At 42.2% G+C, this 18,653-nt stretch overlaps 1 protein-coding gene across 1 annotated transcript in view; it reads left to right on the forward strand.

Annotated features, from left to right (window-relative positions):
- The first annotated feature begins 648 nt into the window (after positions 1-648).
- CTNNA1 (catenin alpha 1) overlaps positions 649-18,653 on the forward strand; it is a 188,116-nt gene continuing 170,111 nt past the window's right edge. The window contains exon 1 of the mRNA XM_059917194.1: positions 649-757. The gene's annotated coding sequence lies outside the window, so the exon portion shown is untranslated. The remainder of the gene's footprint in view (positions 758-18,653) is intronic.

An 18,653-nucleotide genomic window follows, 5' to 3' on the forward strand; every position in this document is an offset into this window, starting at 1 on the left:
ATCAGGAGAGCTCTCGGTTTCCCCATCTGTCAAGTGACAGATGAGTTAGGTGACTTCTAGAAGGGCTTCCATCGCACATTATGAGGTCCCTAGAGTCGGATTCTACTTCCACTTCGCCTGAAGCTGTGAGGCCTCAGTTTCTCCTTCTGTAAAACCAGTGGGTGGACCGAGAGCACTTTTCCGGAAGCCTGTTACTCTGAACACTTGTGGCACTCCTCAGAGGAGAGTGCCCAGGACTCTGCGTCGCCTCACTCGGTCCCTGGGGCACCAGCGGGGGGTGGGGCTTGAGCAGGCCGCGCCCGGAGACTCACCTGTGCGCGGAGCGGTGACTCACCTGCCCTCCCCCGCTCAAGGGCTGTTCCAGGAGTCAGCGCTCCTCCTTCCTCTCGGGGAGGGGGGGGTCACTCCCATCCCTAGATCACTAGGGGCCTGGGATTAAGTAACTCAGGGGTGAGGGGCGGAGAGCAAGAGGTCCTGTTCGGGGGTCCAGGCCTGGTACCGCCAGGCTCTTTGGTCGAGGGGTCTCCCCAAATCGAGAACCGGGAAAGCTGGGCTGCAGCGGGAGGCGCCGGGAAGAGCGCGCCGGAGGGAGGTGCTGGGACGGGCGGGCGGGGCCGGGGCCGTGGGGCGGCCGCGGGCAGGGGGCGGGGGCGCCGGGCGGCCCATTTCCTCCTCGGAGCCGGACAGGCGGAGACAAAGCGGCAGCAGTCGGCTTCGGGCTTCGGGAATCTTCCTGCACTCGCCGAGCTCGCCGCAGGTAATTGTCTTCGTGCGGGTGCGGGCTCCCCAGCCGGGCCGAGGGGCTCCTCGGGTGGGCGGGCCGGGCGCGGTCACCCCCACGACCCCGCCCGGAATCGGGCTCCGGGCGGGCGCTGGTGCGGCCTCCGGCCCGCTTCCCCGGCGGCGCCCCGGGCCTGGGCCCTGGCCGGGCGGGGCCGGCGTTTCCTGACGCTCGGGAAGTTGAGGGGCCGCGGCGGCTGGAGCAGAGCGAGCCGCCGGCCCCGCGCCGCCGCGGCGCTTCCTCGCTTGAAAGTTTCTCCCGGTTTCTAAACTTTGTTCAAGTGGGCTTGGTGCGCGCGCCAGGCCCGCGCTGGGCCCCCTCGGCTGCCTTCCTTGTGGGGAAGAGTCGGCGCGTTGTTCCAGCTGCAGGCGGGTCCGGGAGTTGAGTTTTCCATTGAAGTACGTGTGGTTTGTGGTTTCTGTGGTCGCACCCCCGCCCCCGCCACCGAAACTTCCTGGTCAGGTGGACAGGACGTTTGCTGGGCCCGCAGCCCCGCTTTCCCGGCCCGAGCGTATGTGAAAGTTTGAGTGGCCCTTTTCTCTGACATAGTCTGGCTGGGAAGGGCAGCCACGCCCGTGTGGACTTCTGGCGTGCACCGTGTTAACCTTTGTTGTGAAATTACTCAGACTTCTTGTGCTGGTTAATTGGACGCACTTAACACTGATTAGTACTAGTTTTCACGAATGTCCTTGGAACCTTTTTGTTGTTGTTGACTTTTAAAAGAGTGTGCGTGTGCGAAGCACTTGTTGGAAAAAATGTTGACTGAATGCCTAACCTTGGCTTGGCAGGAATGGCTTCCCAAAAATGCAGGCGGCAGTTGGCTCAGATCCAGGACTGACAACCTCTCATGTACTCCCGCGTCTTTGTAACATTTTTTTGGTGTGTTTGTTTTGTACAAAACTTAGAATAATTTAGAAAAGAGTAAGATATGTTAAGTCTCCAACTAAATTACGGGCATTTCATGTTTATGATGAAGGAAATGATTACATCACTGTATTGTTGCAACAGGATAGGCATTTCGATGAGAAGATATTTTGTTAAGTAGTGATTCTTAAAGACTGTACAGGTGTATGTTACTTTGGGAAAGTATGAATTTATAAATCAAATTAAGATGTGTTATTTTATTTTACAAGAGAGAGGGGTTGAGAAATAATCCATAGCCTCTGCGCAATTATTTACCCTTTTTGACTTTTACCAAGTTAAAAAATAATTTCTTATCCACTTTCTTAAGGGACCACAGTTGATTAAGAAATGGTCTCTGCCCCCAAGAGCTCACAGTTGTAATAAGGAGGAGACACACACACCCCAGGTGTAGTACAAGGCTGATGGCGTTTAGTACCATAACACTACTGTTGAGAAACTTGTGCATGGATCAGTCTTACATAGTAATAGTGATAAAAACTGGTGGAGATGTGGAGTGGGGGCCAATGCTTCCAGGAGGGGACGGCATTTGAACTGGATGAAACAGGAGTAGGGTTTGGTTGGGAGGAAGCGTAAAAGGGCGAAGGAGTTTGTGGAATTGTGATGTAAATCTCTCCTGGTTTTCCTTATAGTTTTGGCTCTTGTTTCTCAGTCTTTTTGTTGTTGTTGTTCAGTACACTCATATCCAGGATTCTGTCCAGCATATCTCAGTCTTTCACACCGTTAATGTGGTATCACCCTCCTTCCATCAGTAACATCTCATTCCTACGGTGAGTTAAGAGATCAGGGGTGCCCTCTCCCTCCAAGTTGAGAATCAGTTCTCTGTGCAGTCTCCCTGCCATCAAACTTACGCTAAAGTCCGATACTTGTGCTAAAGTGGAAGCTTCTGTTTTGAGTGCAGATGTTTCATCTCATCCACATGGTCACCTGTGCACTGGAGAGCTGCTTGGGTGTCCCCAGAGGCGTCTCAAACTCAAGAGGACCGGGCTTCCCTGGTGGGGCAGTGGTTAAGAATCCACCTGCCAGTGCAGGGGACACGGGTTTCGAGCCGTGGTCCGGGAAGATCCCACATACTGTGGAGCTGCTAAGCCCATGCGCCACAACTACTGAGCCCACGTGCCACAACTACTGAAGCCTGTGCGCCTAGAGCCCGTGCTCCGCAACAAGAGAAGCCACCGCAATGAGAAGCTGGCACACCGCAATGAGCCGCAACTAGAGAAAGCCCACACGCAGCAAGGAAGACCCAACACAGACAAAAAGAAAACAAAAACAAAACCAAAAATCTCAAGAGGACCAAAATGAGACACCTTTTTCTTCTTTAGACCTAAACCAGATGTAGAGATAGGCAGTAACTGGCAGAGTCCTGGGATTTCTTTGAGAAAGTAGCAGTAGTGTGAGACGTGACAGACAGACCTGGTTGTTGGGGGTAGTGGTTTGTGTGCTGATGAAGATCTAGACAGAGGGAACAGGATATTCTGCTTGTGTAAATAAGGGTCCTGAGACAGGAGAGAACTCCATGTGTTTAGAGACCTAAGAGAGGACTTGTGTAGCTTGAATACTTTTAGGATGGGGAGAAGGCCTTAACATGAGATTGCCAGGAAACTCCAGGTCACATGTTTGGGTTTTCTTCTAAGAGCTGTAAGAAGCCATTGTAGGAAGTTTCATGATCTGATTTTCTTTTTAAGAAGATTGCTCCTGCTAGTGCTTGCAAGGCTTGTATATGTGTACAAGTGGAAGTAGGGAGTTGAGCTAGGAAGATGGTGGGAGTGAAGGTGGTGGGATAAAGGGAGCTGTATTTTGGAGAAATGAGATAAGCCTTACATATAAATTGGATGTAGGGGCCTAGGATTATCTGTTACTGTTGTTTTGTTGTTTGCTCAGTGACGCACCTTGTTCTCCCCCACTCCCCCAACTTGTATTCCATCACTTTTATAATGAGCTCTTAGTCCTATCACAAGACTCAAGCTAGCACTTTCCTTTCTGGTAGCAAACTTCTTCCCACTAGCTGGTATACTCCACTGTACTGTACCTTGTTATTGATGTCCCTGTTTGCCTTTCCCGCTAGAAAGTGAGCCTTAGCCTTCGGCATGGTACCTGGCCTGGAGATTAAAGAAAAAATTAGATGCACGTTGAATGAAGGAGGAAGGAGTCTTTTCTGTCTGGAGTCTGGCTTGTGGTTGGAACTATGACAGATGAGGCAACAGTCAGGTTATGGAGGGCCTTGATGACCAAGTTGCTGTTATGGACAAATTGAGAACCGTCCTCATTCCATTCTTATTCCTTTCCACCCAGATCTAATCAGATGAAATCCTTTACATCTGGTCTTCCTCTTACATAAATTCCTGTTTTCCCTTCTCTCTGCTTCCACTCTAGTTTAGATTATCTTCTTATCTTTGAACTATCAAAACTACTTGTAGTTCTCTGGATAAATTGGTCTATTGTTTGCTTTGGTGCCTTTTGCATATTTTTTCCTTTGCCTGAAGCATTGTTTTTCTCATCCATCTGACAAACTTGTTTATTCTTTAAAACTCACCTTAGACGTTAGTGCCTCTGGGTTTTCTCTTGGATCTCAGTGCTTCTTGGGTACCTTGTACCTACTCTGTGGTTGCATCTTTCATGTCATTTGGTAAATATTTTTATGGATTACTTCCTCTCAGCTGGGGGTTTCTTAGAAGTTGTGTCTTAGCCTTTATTTATTTTTTAAAATTTATTTATTTATTTGTTTGTTTTTGGCTGCGTTGGGTCTTTGTTGCTGCTCGCGGGCTTTCTCTAGTTGCGGCGCGTGGGTTTCTCATTGCGGTGGCTTCTCTTGTTGCGGAGCATGGGCTCTAGGTGTGCGGGCTTCAGTAGCTGTGGCTCCTGGGCTCTAGAGCGCAGGCTCAGTAGTTGTGGCACACGGGCTTAGTTGCTCCGCGGTATGTGGGATCTTCCAGGACCAGGGCTTGAACCCATGTCTCCTGCATTGGCAGGCGGATTCTTAACCACTGTGCCACCAGGGAAGCCCCTAGCCTTTATTTTTAATAAAACTTTAAAAAATTAAAGTATAACATACATGTAGAAAAGTATTCAAATTATAGCAGTACCTGTCTAATGAATTATTTGAGTGAACACCACCCATAGACACCATCCAGATCAAGAAACAGAAAATTACCAGTACTCTAGAAATCTCTTTGCAGTCACTACCCACCCCTCCTCTCCCTTCAGTTTTTATAATCTGAGAATTTGGAACACTGTTGTTGCTCTGTAAGTGTTTGCTGAAGTTAGTTGAATTTCTTACTATCTTCCCCTCCACCATTCAGTCTTTTACACATAAGCAGTACTCATTCTTCTTTTGGGAAATGTACTGCTATCTTGCTGTTGCACTAGCCAGAATCTTAGATAGGCATTCAGCACCTTCTAAGTCCTGGCCCTAACTTATTTTTCAGCCTTATTTTCTATTGTGAATTGTTGCTACATGTCTCTGCATCTGCCAGGCATTTGTTCTGGAATACTCCATCCTTCTCTGACACAAATGCTGTCCATCCGAAGGCTGATTGATATGCTTTTTCTATTGAGACATTGATCATCGTTGCTGAAAGTGATCTTTAACTTATCTGAAATTCTAAAATTTGCACCTGATTATGACATTCTCACTAGTTTTTAAAATAAAATATACATAACAAAACTTACCATTTAAATTATCTTTATGTGTACACTTCAGTGGCATTAAGTACATTCACATTGTTGTGTAACCACTACCGTGCTATCCATATCCAGAAAAATTTTTCATTGTCCTAAACTGAAACTCCGTATCCATTAAACAATAACTCTCCATTTCCTCTCCCCCCAGCCCGAGGGCAACCACCATTGTACTTTCTGTCACTTTGAATTTCACTATGTTAAGTACCTGGCTTATTTTACTTAGCATAATGCCTTCAGGGTTCAGCCATGTTGTAGCATGTGTCAGAATTTCCTTCCTTTTTAAGGTTGAGTAACATTCCATTATCCATTCATCTATTGATGAACACTTGGGTTGCCTCCATATTTTGGCCATTGTGGATAATGCTGCTGTGAACATCGGTGTGCAACTATGTGTTTGTGTCGCTGCTTTCAGCTCTTTTGGGTATATACCCAGAAGTGGAATTTCTAGGTCATTTGGTATGGTAATTCTATGCTTAAATTTTTGAGGAACTGCCATACTGTTTTCCACAGTAGCTATGTTACTTTACATTCCTAACAGCAATGTGTAAGTGTTCCATGTTCTTCACATTTTCACCAACTCTTGTTATTTTCTGTTTTTTAATTAAAAAAAAAATTACTTACTTTTTTTTTTTAATTGATGACTTTATTGCTCTATTTTTAAATTTATTTATTTATTTATTTTTGGCTGTGTTGGGTCTTCGTTTCTGTGCGAGGGTTTTCTCTAGTTGCGGCAAGCGGGCGCCACTCTTCATCGCGGTGCGCGGGCCTCTCCCTGTCGCGGCCTCTCTTGTTGCGGAGCACAGGCTCCAGACGCGCAGGCTCAGTAGTTGTGGCGCACGGGCTTAGTTGCTCCGCGGCATGTGGGATTTTCCCAGACCAGGACTCGAACCCGTGTCCCCTGCATTGGCAGGCAGATTCTCAACCACTGCGCCACCAGGGAAGCCCTTTATTTACTTTTTAATAATAGTCATCCTAATGGATGTGAGTTGATGTTTCATTGTGGTTTTGATTTGCATTTCTCTAATGTTTAGTGTTGAGCATTTTTCATGTGATTATTGGCCATTTGTATATTTTCTTTGAAGAAATCTTTATTCACGTCCTTTGGCCATTTTAATTGGGGTTTTTTGTTGAGTTATAGGAGTTCTTTGTATATTCTGGCTGTTAATCACTTACTAGATAGAGGACTTGCAATATTTTCTCTCAGTTTTACCCTGTTGATATGTCCTTTGATGTTAAAAAACTTTAAATTTTGATCAAGTCCCGTTTATTTGTTTTTTCTTTTGTTGCTCATGCTTTTGGTATCTTCTAAGAAGTCATTGCCAAATCCAGTGTCATAGAGCTTTTCCCTATGTGTCTCTCCCCATCCCCCCCCCCCCCCCCAGCTGAGCTATGTCTACTTTGAGGGCAGGAACTAAAGTTTTTATTGTAGCCAACTTCTTTTTTTAAAAAATAAATTTATTTATTTTTGGGTGTGTTGGGTCTTTGTTGCTGCACGCGGGCTTTCTCTAGTTGAGGCAAGCTGGGGCTGCTCTTCGTTGCGGTGCACGGGCTTCTCATTGTGGTGGCTTCTCTTGTTGCAGAGCACGGGCTGTAGGCGTGTGGGCTTCAGTAGTTGTGGCTCGCGGGCTCTAGAGCGCAGGCTCAGTAGTTGTGGCGCACGGGCTTAGTTGCTCCACGGCATGTGGGATCTTCCCGGACCAGGGATCGAACCCATGTCCCCTGCATTGGCAGGCGGATTCTTAACCACTGCCCCACCAGGGAAGCCCTGTAGCCAACTTCTGGAAAGAATTTTTTTTTAAATGTAGTTTTTAAAATGTCATAGCAAAACAATAATTGTATGGTAGGGGATTTCCTGATATTGCTAATTTGTCATTGATTATGTGTCATTATCTGTTGATTTATGTTAACCTGCTTTTAGGGGTTTTTAATCTTTTGAGTCTCAGTTGGAGAGTTTGAACTGTCATCTATGTAATGACTAAGGTGACTTATAAAGGATATTAATTTTAATGTCTAACATGATAGAATGCTAATTTATTCTTTTAGTTATGGACTGCTGGATAGGACATGTTTTGGTTCATATTAAGTTGTCTTATCAGTAAAACCAGTGCACTAGTTCAGTTATTTACATAGCACTGAGTTGCTGATTTACCTTCCTAAAGACTCTTGTGGACCATAAATTCTTTTGTTACATGCTGAGCTCCTTCAAGGCAATTACATTCTTTTGTATCTTTTAGTCTTTTGTGATACCTGACTCATATCTAATATGAGTAGATATACTTATGCTATATATAGGATTGTGCCTGATTGATATGGGGGTGGAGGCAGCATGGCTTTACATCTAGTTTATTTATTTATTTATTTATTTATATTTATTTATGGCTATGTTGGGTCTTCGTTTCTGTGCGAGGGCGTTCTCTAGTTGCGGCAAGTGGGGGCCACTCTTTATCGCGGTGCGCGGGCCTCTTACTATCGCGGCCTCTCTTGTTGCGGAGCACAGGCTCCAGATGCGCAGGCTCAGTAATTGTGGCTTACGGGCCTAGTCGCTCCGCGGCATGTGGGATCTTCTGAGACCAGGGCTCGAACCCGTGTCCCCTGCATTGGCAGGCAGATTCTCAACCACTGCGCCACCAGGGAAGCCCTGCCTGTCCTTACTTCTTAAGGGAAACTTCTTAGAAGTGGAATTCCTGGGGGAAAAGATTTGCTACTCTTAAAATAATGTTTTTAAATTGGGGTTAAATATACATAACATAAAATTTACCATTTTCACTATTTTTAAGCATTAAGTGCATTTACAATGTTGTGCAACCATCATCACCATCCATTTTAGAACTTTTCCATCATTCTAAACAGGAACTCTACTCATTTAACAGTAACTCCCCATCCTGCCGTCTCCCCAGCCCCTGGTAACCTCTTATCTACTTTCTTTCTTTATGAATTTGCCTATTCTAGGTACCTCATATAAGTGGAATCATATATTTGTCCTATTGTGTCTGGCTTATTTCACTTAACCTTTGAGGTTCATCTATGTTGTAGCATGTGTCAGAATTTTCTTCCCTTCCTTTTTTTTTTTAATTAAAAAATTGTAAAATACACATAACATAAAATTTACCAACATAACCATTTTTAAATGTATAGTTCAGTGGTATTAAGTACATTCATATTGTGCAGTCATCACCACCATTTATCTCCAGAAGTCTTTTAATGTTGTAAAATTAAAACTATACCTATTAAACTTCAAGCCCCCATTACCCCCTTACCCCAGCTCCTGGCAACCACCTTTCTTTCTGTCTCTTTGACTACTCTAGGTAACTCATATAAGTGGAATCTTAATCTTTTTGTGACTAGCTTATGTTACTTAGCATAATGTTCTCAGGGTCCATCCTTGTTGTAGCATATATCAGAATTTCCTTCCCTTTTTAAGGCTGAATAATATTTTATATATATCCCAGTTTGCTTATCCTTTCATTTGCTAATAAGCATTTGGATAGTTCTGCTGTGAATAGTACTGCTATGAACATGGGTATACAAATATCTCTTCGAGACACTGTTTTCAGTTCTTTTGGATATATACCCAGAAGTGGAATTGCTGGATTATATGGTAAGTTTATTTTTAACTTTTTGAGAAACTGCCATACTGTTTTGCACAGTGGCTGTACCATTTTGCATTCCAACCAGCAGGGCACAAGGGTTCTGATTTCTCCACATCCTTACCAACACTTGTTATTTTCTTTTTCTTTTTCTTTTTCTTTTTGATAGTAGCCATCTTAATGAATGTGAGATGGTATCTCATTATAGTTTTGATGTGCATTCCCCAGATGATTAGTGATATTGAGTATCTTTTCATGGGTTTATTGGCCATTTGTATATCTCTGGAGAAATGTCTATTCAAGTGTTTTGCACATCATTGAGTTGTTTGTTATTTTTTTTGGTTGTTGAGTTTTAGTTTTCTATATATTCTGGATACTAATCTCTTTTCACATGTATGTTTTGCAGTTATTTTCTTCTGTTGTCTGGATTGCCTTTTCACTCTGTTCATAATGTCCTTTGGTACACACAGGTTTTTATTTTGGTGAAGTTTATCTATTTTTTTCTTTTGTTACCTGTGCCTTTGGTGTCATATCCAAGAAGTCATTACTAAGTCCATTGTCATGAAACTTTTGCCCTGTGATTTTTTTAAAATTTATTTATTTATTTGGCTGCGTTGGGTCTTCGTTGCTGCACGTGGGCTTTCTCTAGTTGTGGCGAGTGGGGACTACTCTTCGTTGTGGTGCATGGGCTTCTCATTGCGGTGGCTTCTCTTGTCACGGAGAACCGGCTCTAGGCGCGTGGGCTTCAGTAGTTGTGACACGCGGGCTCAGTAGTTGTGGCTTGCGGGCTCTAGAGCGCAGGCTCAGTAGTTGTGGCACACGGGTTTAGTTGCTCCACAGCATGTGGGATCTCCCTGGACCAGGGATCAAACCCTGTCCCCTGCATTAGCAGGTGGATTCTTAACCACTGTGCCACCAGGGAAGTCCCCCTGTGATTTGTTTTTTCTAAGAGTTTTATAGTTTTAGCTCTTACATTTAGATGTTTGATCCATTTTGAGTTAATTACTATATATGATATTAGGTAAGAGTCCATGTTCATTGTTTTACATGTGGCTATCTAGTTTTCTCAGCCCCACTTATTGAAAAGACTGTCCTTTCCTCATTGAATAGTTTTGACACCTTGTCGAAAATCATTTGACTATGAGAGGGTTTGTTTCTGGGTTCTCTGTTTTGTTCTGTTGATCTCTGTGTCTGTCTTTATGCCAGTTCCACAGTTTTTTGATTATTGTAGCTTTGCAGTAATTTGATGCCAAATTTGCTCTTGAAGTGAATAATCTTTTGTACAATTAGGGTCTATGGTTTAGTTGTATGTGTGTGCTGTTGTGAAAATAAAATAAATTCTTTAAACTGTTCTATCTCTTTATTATGGAGGTGATTATACAACTGAGTTTGTCAAAAGTCGTAGAATAGTATACTAGAGTGAATTTTACTGCATATAAAAAGTGAAAAAATAAACAGGTAAAAATAAATTCATTCAAAAAATATGTATTTTGCAAGTTTGACCTTCTATATAGAGATAAACAAATAATGAAAAACATGAAATCAATTATCCTTTCTGCTTTCCCAGCCCAAATCATTTTTTCCTCTTGAGTGACTGTGAAGCCACACACTTAGAAGTTTTAAAGGAATTTTGGTTATACCTTATGTGTTGGATGACTTGTCTTATTAGTACCTTCTGTTTTCTCTTAAGAAAAAAAGTTAAACACATCAGGCATTGCGGAGAGTCTCACAGAGCAACAGTTCCTAAAATTTGCCTAGGTGCCACTGTGCTTGCTTCCAGACATTGAGGGTGGTATTTGTTGCTTGTGCAGTGTAGTGTTTGGCTCAGCCCCCCATGTTGTGGGCCTGGGCTGAATGAGCCGAACCGTGTAGGGAGGTGAACAGTCTGGCTTTACTTGCCCTGTCTCGTGCTGTTTTGTTCACTTGCAAGAGCACTATACTAGATTTATCCATTATTGAAAGTTCAGAGTGTGCAGAAATAACCGTGCTTCAAAATAAAACTTCAGCATTGCCCTTTCTCTGTTGGAGCCTCTAAATGTTCATTATTTTCCCCTTTAGTTTTTTTTTTATAACTATCAAACTTACTCTGTGTGCAAGCATATCGCCAACTCCATTTCTAATGGAGCTTGAAATTACCATGCATTTCTATTTACTTGTTGATGGGCTGTCATCTATCAAACCCCCTTTTGATTGGGATTTAATTTGTGCTTTTTCACTGGCTGCAAGTTTGGAGCAATGCATATAAGGTAAATACAGTTTGAAAGGCAACTTTGAGTGTTATTCTAAATATTTGTAACAAAGATTTGATCATTTGGAACAAGTATTGTATGAGTAGTGTGATTAGATTTTAAAAATTTCTTGTCATCTGTTCAATGGTCCCATTGTAGTAAAAGAAGAGAGGGAATTGTATTGTGGTAGTTGTAATTTTCATCTGTAAGAATTTTTTTTTGCTTTTTTTTTTTTTTTTTTAAATAGGGAGCATTTTCTTTTTTCTTTAATTTTATTTATTTATTTTATTTATGGCTGTGTTGGGTCTTCGTTTCTGTGCAAGGGCTTTCTCTAGTTGTGGCAAGCGGGGGCCACTCTTCATCGCGGTGCGCGGGCCTCTCACTGTCGCGGCCTCTCTTGTTGCGGAGCACAGGCTCCAGACGCGCAGGCTCAGTAATTGTGGCTCACGGGCCAAGTTGCTCCACGGCATGTGGGATCTTCCCAGACCAGGGCTCGAACCCGTGTCCCCTGCATTGGCAGGCAGATTCTCAACCACTGCGCCACCAGGGAAGCCCTGCATTTTTTAAATATTGTTTTCCAATATGGTTTATCACAGGATATTGAATGTATTTCCCTGTGCTATACCTCAGGACCTTGTTGTTTATCCATTCTAAATGTAATAGTTTGCATCTACGAACCCCAAACTCCCAGTCCATCCCTCTCCCTCCTCACCTTCCCCTGGGCAACCACAAGTTTGTTCTCTATGTCTGTGATTCTGTTTCTCTTTTGTAGGTAGGTTCATTTGTGCCATATTTTAGATTCCCCATATAAGTGATATCATATGGTATTTGTCTTTCTCTTTCTGACTTACTTCACTTAGAATGATAATCTCTGGTTGCATCCATGTTGCTGCAAATGGCATTATTTCATTCTTTTTTATGGCTGAGTAGTATGCCATTGTATATGTGTACCACATTTTTTTTGGGGGACAAAACTGCAAAACTTTACTGAGAGAATTTTAACAGTCACATTTCCAACACAAGAACGGCCTGCATGGTTACAGTTTGTCTTCATTTAAACCTGTGGTTGCCCTTCACCTGTAAGATAACATAACATTTGGGAATATTAGTTAGAACTTTATTTAGATGATGCTAAAGGAATACAGTCTTAGGAAAGGAAAGGAAAACTACAGTCTTAGTTTTATAAGATGGACTAAAACTAGAACCCTAAAGGTGACCCTTGGCTTATATACAGTTAAACCTCTGTAGAGACTTTGAAGGTAGACTTTCAGGCACATTAACAATATTTGCTAAACACACCACTCTTTCTAGTGGTACAGAGAAACAAAGAGATTGTTCAAGTTCAGAACTGATTAAACCCAATGCTTCCATTCAGAGGTAGTTTTTTTTTTTTTTTAACATTGTCATTGGAGTATAATTGCTTTACAGTGGTGTGTTAGTTTCTGCTTTATAACAAAGTGAATCAGTTATACATATACATATATCCCCATATCCCCTCCCTCTTGCATCTCCCTCCCTCCCACCCTCCCTATCCTACCCCTCTAGGTGGTCACAAAGCACCAAGTTGATCTCCCTGTGCTATGCGGTTGCTTCCCACTAGCTATCTGTTGTACATTTGGTAGTGTATATATGTCCATGCCACTCTCTCACCCTGTCACATCTCACCCCTCCCCCTCCCCGTGTCCTCAAGTCCATTCTCTAGTAGGTCTGTGTCTTTATTCCCATCTTGCCCCTAGGTTCTTCATGAACTTTTTTTTTTTTTATTAGATTCCATATGTATGTGTTAGCATATGGTGTTTGTTTTTCTCTTTCTGACTTACTTCACTCTGTATGACAGACTCTAGGTCCATCCATCTCACTACAGATAACTCAATTTCGTTTCTTTTTATGGCTGAGTATGTACCACATCTTTATCCATTCATCTGTTGATGGACATTTAGGTTGTTGCCATGTTTTGGCTATTGTAAACAGTGCTGCTATGAACATAGGGATGCATGTATCTTTTTTTTTTTTTTTTAAATCTTTTTGGCCACTCCACGTGGCATGTGGGATCTTAGTTCCTGGACCAGGGATGGAACCTGCGCCACCTGCATTGGCAGCGCGGAGTCTTAACCACTGAACCGCCAGGGAAGTCCCTATCTTTATGAATTATAGTTTTATCTGGGTATATTCCCAGGAGTGGGATTGCTGGATCATATGGTAATTTTATTTTTAGTTTTCTGAGGAACCTCCATACTGTTTTCCATAGTGGCTATACCAACTTACATTCCCACCATCATCTGTAAGAATTTTTTTAAAAAAAGACTTTGAGGGCTTTACAGAAGAAAAAATTTATCATTTGCATTTAATTTTTGTGATGGAGTAATTTAATTCAGTTTAATCTTAGTGTTAGATAACTGATGATGTAATTCCTTAATTGCTAATTTAAAGGGTAGTTCTTTTCTGGATTACTTCATTTTGGCTATTCCATTTCATTATATTGAGCTGTGGATTTCCTTCTTTTTCTTGTTCTGAGATTTCATTATTAAATACTGTCATAAGTAAGTGGCTCATCAGTTGTATTTTGAAAATGTTTTATTGCTATGTTTTATTTTATTTTGTTAGTATTAGACATTATGATTTGAAGAGTGTGTTGAAAGCCTGGTTAATTATCAGATTACATGTGCTGGTTTATTAGGTTAGACTGCAGACTGTTCTTGAAACTGAAAGTGCTATCATAACTCAGGAAACGCATTCACTGTGGCCCATTTCAAGTTACATGAAGGATAGGAGCCTTTGCTAATAGTCCATTTGCCCTGTGCAAATCTGATACATGCTTTGTTTCCAAGCAAAGAAACATTGTTACTGTTCTCTCTTGGTATGCTGAATATTTCATTATGTTAAATATTTCAGTATTAATCTAGAGTCTTAATCATGGTTTGTGAAAAATGATAGTGCACTGAATAAAGCAGAGCTGAAAGGGTAGGTTATTATTACTGACGAGTCAGTGTTCTTGGGTGTTTTCTGTTCCTGGGGATCTCTAAATTGGCAAAGGTTTCTTATAATCATCTGTTATCATTTTCTTGCTTCCTTGGACCTGGGGTCATCATGTTCTCAGAAAAGCTCTGGACTGACTTTGAAGTGTATCTTTAGAAACCTGTCATTTTGCACAGAAGTGGATAAGTGAAATGTGAGCTTGATCCCTTGGGAGGAGGGGAAAAAACTCAAGGAAATGGAAGATGGCAACCCTTGAGAGAAATTTAAGCTTCTTTGGTGTCATTAAGACCTGTGAAAGAGGTAATGTTTTCTAGGTATCTTTACTGAGTTAGGGTCTAAGGTAGTGTTTAGTTTTCTGTATCTCAGTTGCAGGGGGAAGGGTTCAGTTAAATACAATGCATTTATTAAGCCTGCCTTTTTTTTTTTTTTTTTTTTTGCTAATCTATAACGGGAGAGAGATTTCTTAGTCCTTTGCACACACATCGGTGTTGCTAGATGAAATCTAAAAACAGTCGAGCCAGTTCAGTTAATCATTTATAGAATGTTGTTAGATGAAAGTTACCATGCTCAAAAAAGGCATGATCTCTCTACTCAAAGGAGCTCTCAGCTTTATGGGAGATGGACACACTGATATCGTGCTATGTGGCAAGTGCTGAAATAGAGATGCTTGTAAAGTGATGGGGGAACCCAGAAAAGAGGGAACAGCTCTTTCTATGAAAGCAGAGGACATTTGTGTGAGCCTTGAAGGAAGATGGAAGAGTCTGGAGGGGTGCTCTGGGCAGCGGATAGGGGTTATATAAAGGTCTGGAGACATATACTATCTGGAGAAGAGTTTGGAGTGGAGGCAGGTGATGAGGTTGGCAGGCCACTGTGAGTAAGGTTTGTTTGTAGGAGTTTCCACTTCGTCCTGCCTGTGGTGGGGAAGCAATGCCAAGTTCTTTTCAGAGGAGAGTTGATTCCATGACAGTGATAACTGGGGCTGTCTGGAGGGTAATTGGAAATGAGAAGACTCCTGAGAATGGGAAGGGTTAGAGTGAGATATTTACTAAGGTGCAGAGGAGGGGAGGGAAGAGGAGGAAAGGGGCCTAGAGTCTCCTTCTAGGGGACCTGGTTTGGTGGAGCTTTGGTAGGTGGAGATGAGGAAGGCCAAGGGGGAATAGATGGGGAGGAAAATGCTTGGCTCGGGCCTTGTGGGGTTTAAGGAACTGAGCTCTGTGGTCATGTGCGTGAAGTCCTTTAGATTGGGAAAGTGCTGCTCTGGCCAGGAAGGCGCTTGCTGTTGGCTTTTGGTCTTTACTATGGTTACTGTAAGAGGTGGGGTTTTCTCCTTTGTCTTTGAGGGTTTTTTCTGGGGCGGGGGGTGCATTTCAGGATTTCTCAAGTATTATAGAATGGTATTTTCAAGTTAAGAAAGATAACCTCCAGTGCCTTCTTAATTTCTTTGCTTATCTTTTAGCCTTATCTTCTGCCATTTCACTATCTGTCTTATATTTTTCATTCACACTTGTGGTTCTTGGAAGGTGCCAAAGTTCTCTGGTCCCTTTGCACAAACTGAAACAACCACCCTCCCTCCCTCCCAGTACATCAGATCCTCAATGAGGACTCTCTGGCCATTGGGGATTCCCTCCTGGGTGCTCCTCTTTGCACTGGTGGTTCACTGTACAACTCTATACTTTCTGTTTTATTGTAACTATTTTCTGTTCTAGACTGTGAGCATTTTCCCCAACTGTTTTTGAAATTCTTCAAACGTACAGAAAAGTTGAAAGCGTAATACAACGAGCACTTGATTCTTCAGTTCACCTAGTTTCATCAATTGTTAACGTTTTTCAAATTTGCTCCATTACTCTACATAAACTTTTTTTCTGAGGAATTTGAAAGTAGACTGCAGACACCAAGTATTTCACCCTTAGGTTTTTTGGCATGTAACTCCTAAGAGTAAGGACATTGCCTTACTTAACTACACTATATAAGAAATTTTACATTGATATAGTAACATGATTTCTTTTAAAGAGTGGTCCAAGGACCAGTGTCTGCTCTCCCTAGGAACTTGTGAGAAATTCAGACTCTTACGTACTACCCTAGACCTACTGATTCAGAATTTGCATTTTAACAAGATTCCCAGAAGTACTGATCTCATGTACAGTCCATATTCATATTAAATTCCACCAGTTGTCTCAGTGATGTCCTTCATAGTTTTTTTTTTAATCCAGGAATCAGTAAAAGATCCCATACCTCATTTAGTTGTTGCATTTCTTTAGTTTTTTTTTTTTTTTCAAATTATATTCTTTTTTTAAATATATTTATTTATTTGGCTGCGCAGGGTCTTAGTTGCGGCATGCGGGATCTTTGTTGCAGCACGCAGGGTCTTTTTAGTTGTGGCATGCGGGGTCTTTTTAGTTGTGGCATACGGGATCTAGTTCCCTGACCAGGGATCGAACCCGGGCCCCCTGCATTGGGAGCGTGAAGTCTTAACCATTGGACCACCAGGGAAGCCCCCTGTATCTCTTTAGTTTTGATTTTCAGTCTTTTTTTCCCCCATGACATTGACACTTTTGAAGAGTTTAAGCCAGTTTTATAGAATGTCCACAGTTTGGATTTGTCTTATTGTTGCCACTTTTGGCAGGAACAGTACATGTGTGATGATGTACCTTTCTCAGGGCATTGAAATGAATGACAGATTGTTCTACTGGTGGTGATGCTAAGTTTAAACACTTGTGATTAAGTGGCATCTGCCAGATTGTTCCATTTAAAGGCAACTTTTTCCTTTTGTACTTAATAATTAATTGCTGTGATGATCTGGTAGGGATTTCTAATTAGTCTTTGTGTTCCTGGCACCTAGCAGGATCCCCAGAATGTGGTAATTGGTCAGTCATTGACAAGTGAATGACAAACTAGGTCATCAAAGGTATATACTACAAGTTTTAGAGACAGTTCTTTCTTGCTTTCTCACTCAGTCTGGGTAACTTCCTAGACTCTAGTTAAGTTCGGGCATCTTTTCTCCTGGCTCTCCAAGGAAAGTACAGTTGTCTTCTTCCTGCATACTTCTCAGCTGTGTGAGAAGTTTCTCTGCCTTTTAGTCCCATTGTTGTAAAACAAAACCCTCTTTTCCCCTTTGTCTCTTTTCTCTTGTGCTTCCAGTCCACATGCTGGTTTCATCTTTGTTTTTCAGACCAGAGTCATCCAGTTTCTTATGGAAACAGGGACTTCCTGTGTATCCATAATCAGTTGCCTGTTAGAGGGCTTAGTGCAATTTTCTCTTAAACACTTCCTTTGTTGATGGTCTCAACCATGTCGAGTGGAAGCTAAGTAAACGAACATAGATATCCAGACCACACTGCAGTTACTTCAGCAGCTCTGGAGCTTGTTTTTGTTTTTTCCTTCACTTGATCTCTCTCACCTCTTCTTGCTCTGTGCTCCAGCCACATTGGCCACCTCTTTCTCTAAGCCCTGGGAAATGCTGCCTTGTCTCTGTTACCTCTGCCTGCAGCGCTCTTCCCCCAAATAATTCACTTGATTGGCTCTTCCTTGACTTTCAGATTTCAGCTCAAGAGTTACCCAGACAGAAAGGCCCTGGAAGGACCCTACCTAATTTCATTACCATTACCCTGCTTAATTTTCTTTCTAGCACAGATATTGTCTTATTTGTTTACTTATTTATACTGTTACTACAGCGTAGTTTCATGAAGGCAGAATTTTTGGTCGCAAATAGTGTCTATACAGAGAAGGCACTAAAATATTTGCTGATTGAATGGCTAAATGGTGGACTGAACATTGTTTTTTTAGGTTTACCTTTTGTCCTTTGCTTAGTGCTCTTGGTAATCATTGTGTCTCCTAATGCTTGTGGCATGGAAGTTCTTTCATTCAGTTGTTCCCTGTGTTTCCCCATTGCCTTTTTTTTTTTTTTTAAATATTTATTTGGCTGCGTCGGGTCTTAGTTGCAGCTTGTGGGATCTTTCGTTGGGGCGCGTGGGCTTCTCTCTAGTTGTGGCACACGGGCTCTGGAGCTCGCGGGCTTAGTTGCCCCGCGGTATGTGGGATCTTAGTTCCCCGACCAGGGATGGAACCCGAGTCCCCTGCATTGAAAGGCAGATTCTTAACCACTGGACTGCCAGGGAAGTCCCTCCACATTGCCTTTGGTACTCTAGAAAAGGTAAGAAACAAAATGAGAGTGATAGTATGTTTTATTATGATTAAAAATAATTATAATTAAAAAATTCTAATAATAAAAGTAATCATAATAATTATAATCTTAAAAAAATAATAAAGATCTAGCCGAGTGTCTTTTTTCTTATAGATCTGTATATACCTGGAAGAGGAGTGACAGCTTGTACTATGTGCCATATAAGTGCTTGATATAAAATGTATTTGTATATGAGTTGATCACTGGTTTATGTAATCCAGTATTCTGCCGTATATGGAAACTTTTTACTCTGATTATGTTTTGGCTCTCAGGTTTGACCAAGGCTAAGCATTTTGTTT

The sequence above is a fragment of the Balaenoptera ricei genome, chromosome 3, assembly GCF_028023285.1.
Source record: "Balaenoptera ricei isolate mBalRic1 chromosome 3, mBalRic1.hap2, whole genome shotgun sequence".
Classification (NCBI taxonomy): domain Eukaryota; kingdom Metazoa; phylum Chordata; class Mammalia; order Artiodactyla; family Balaenopteridae; genus Balaenoptera; species Balaenoptera ricei.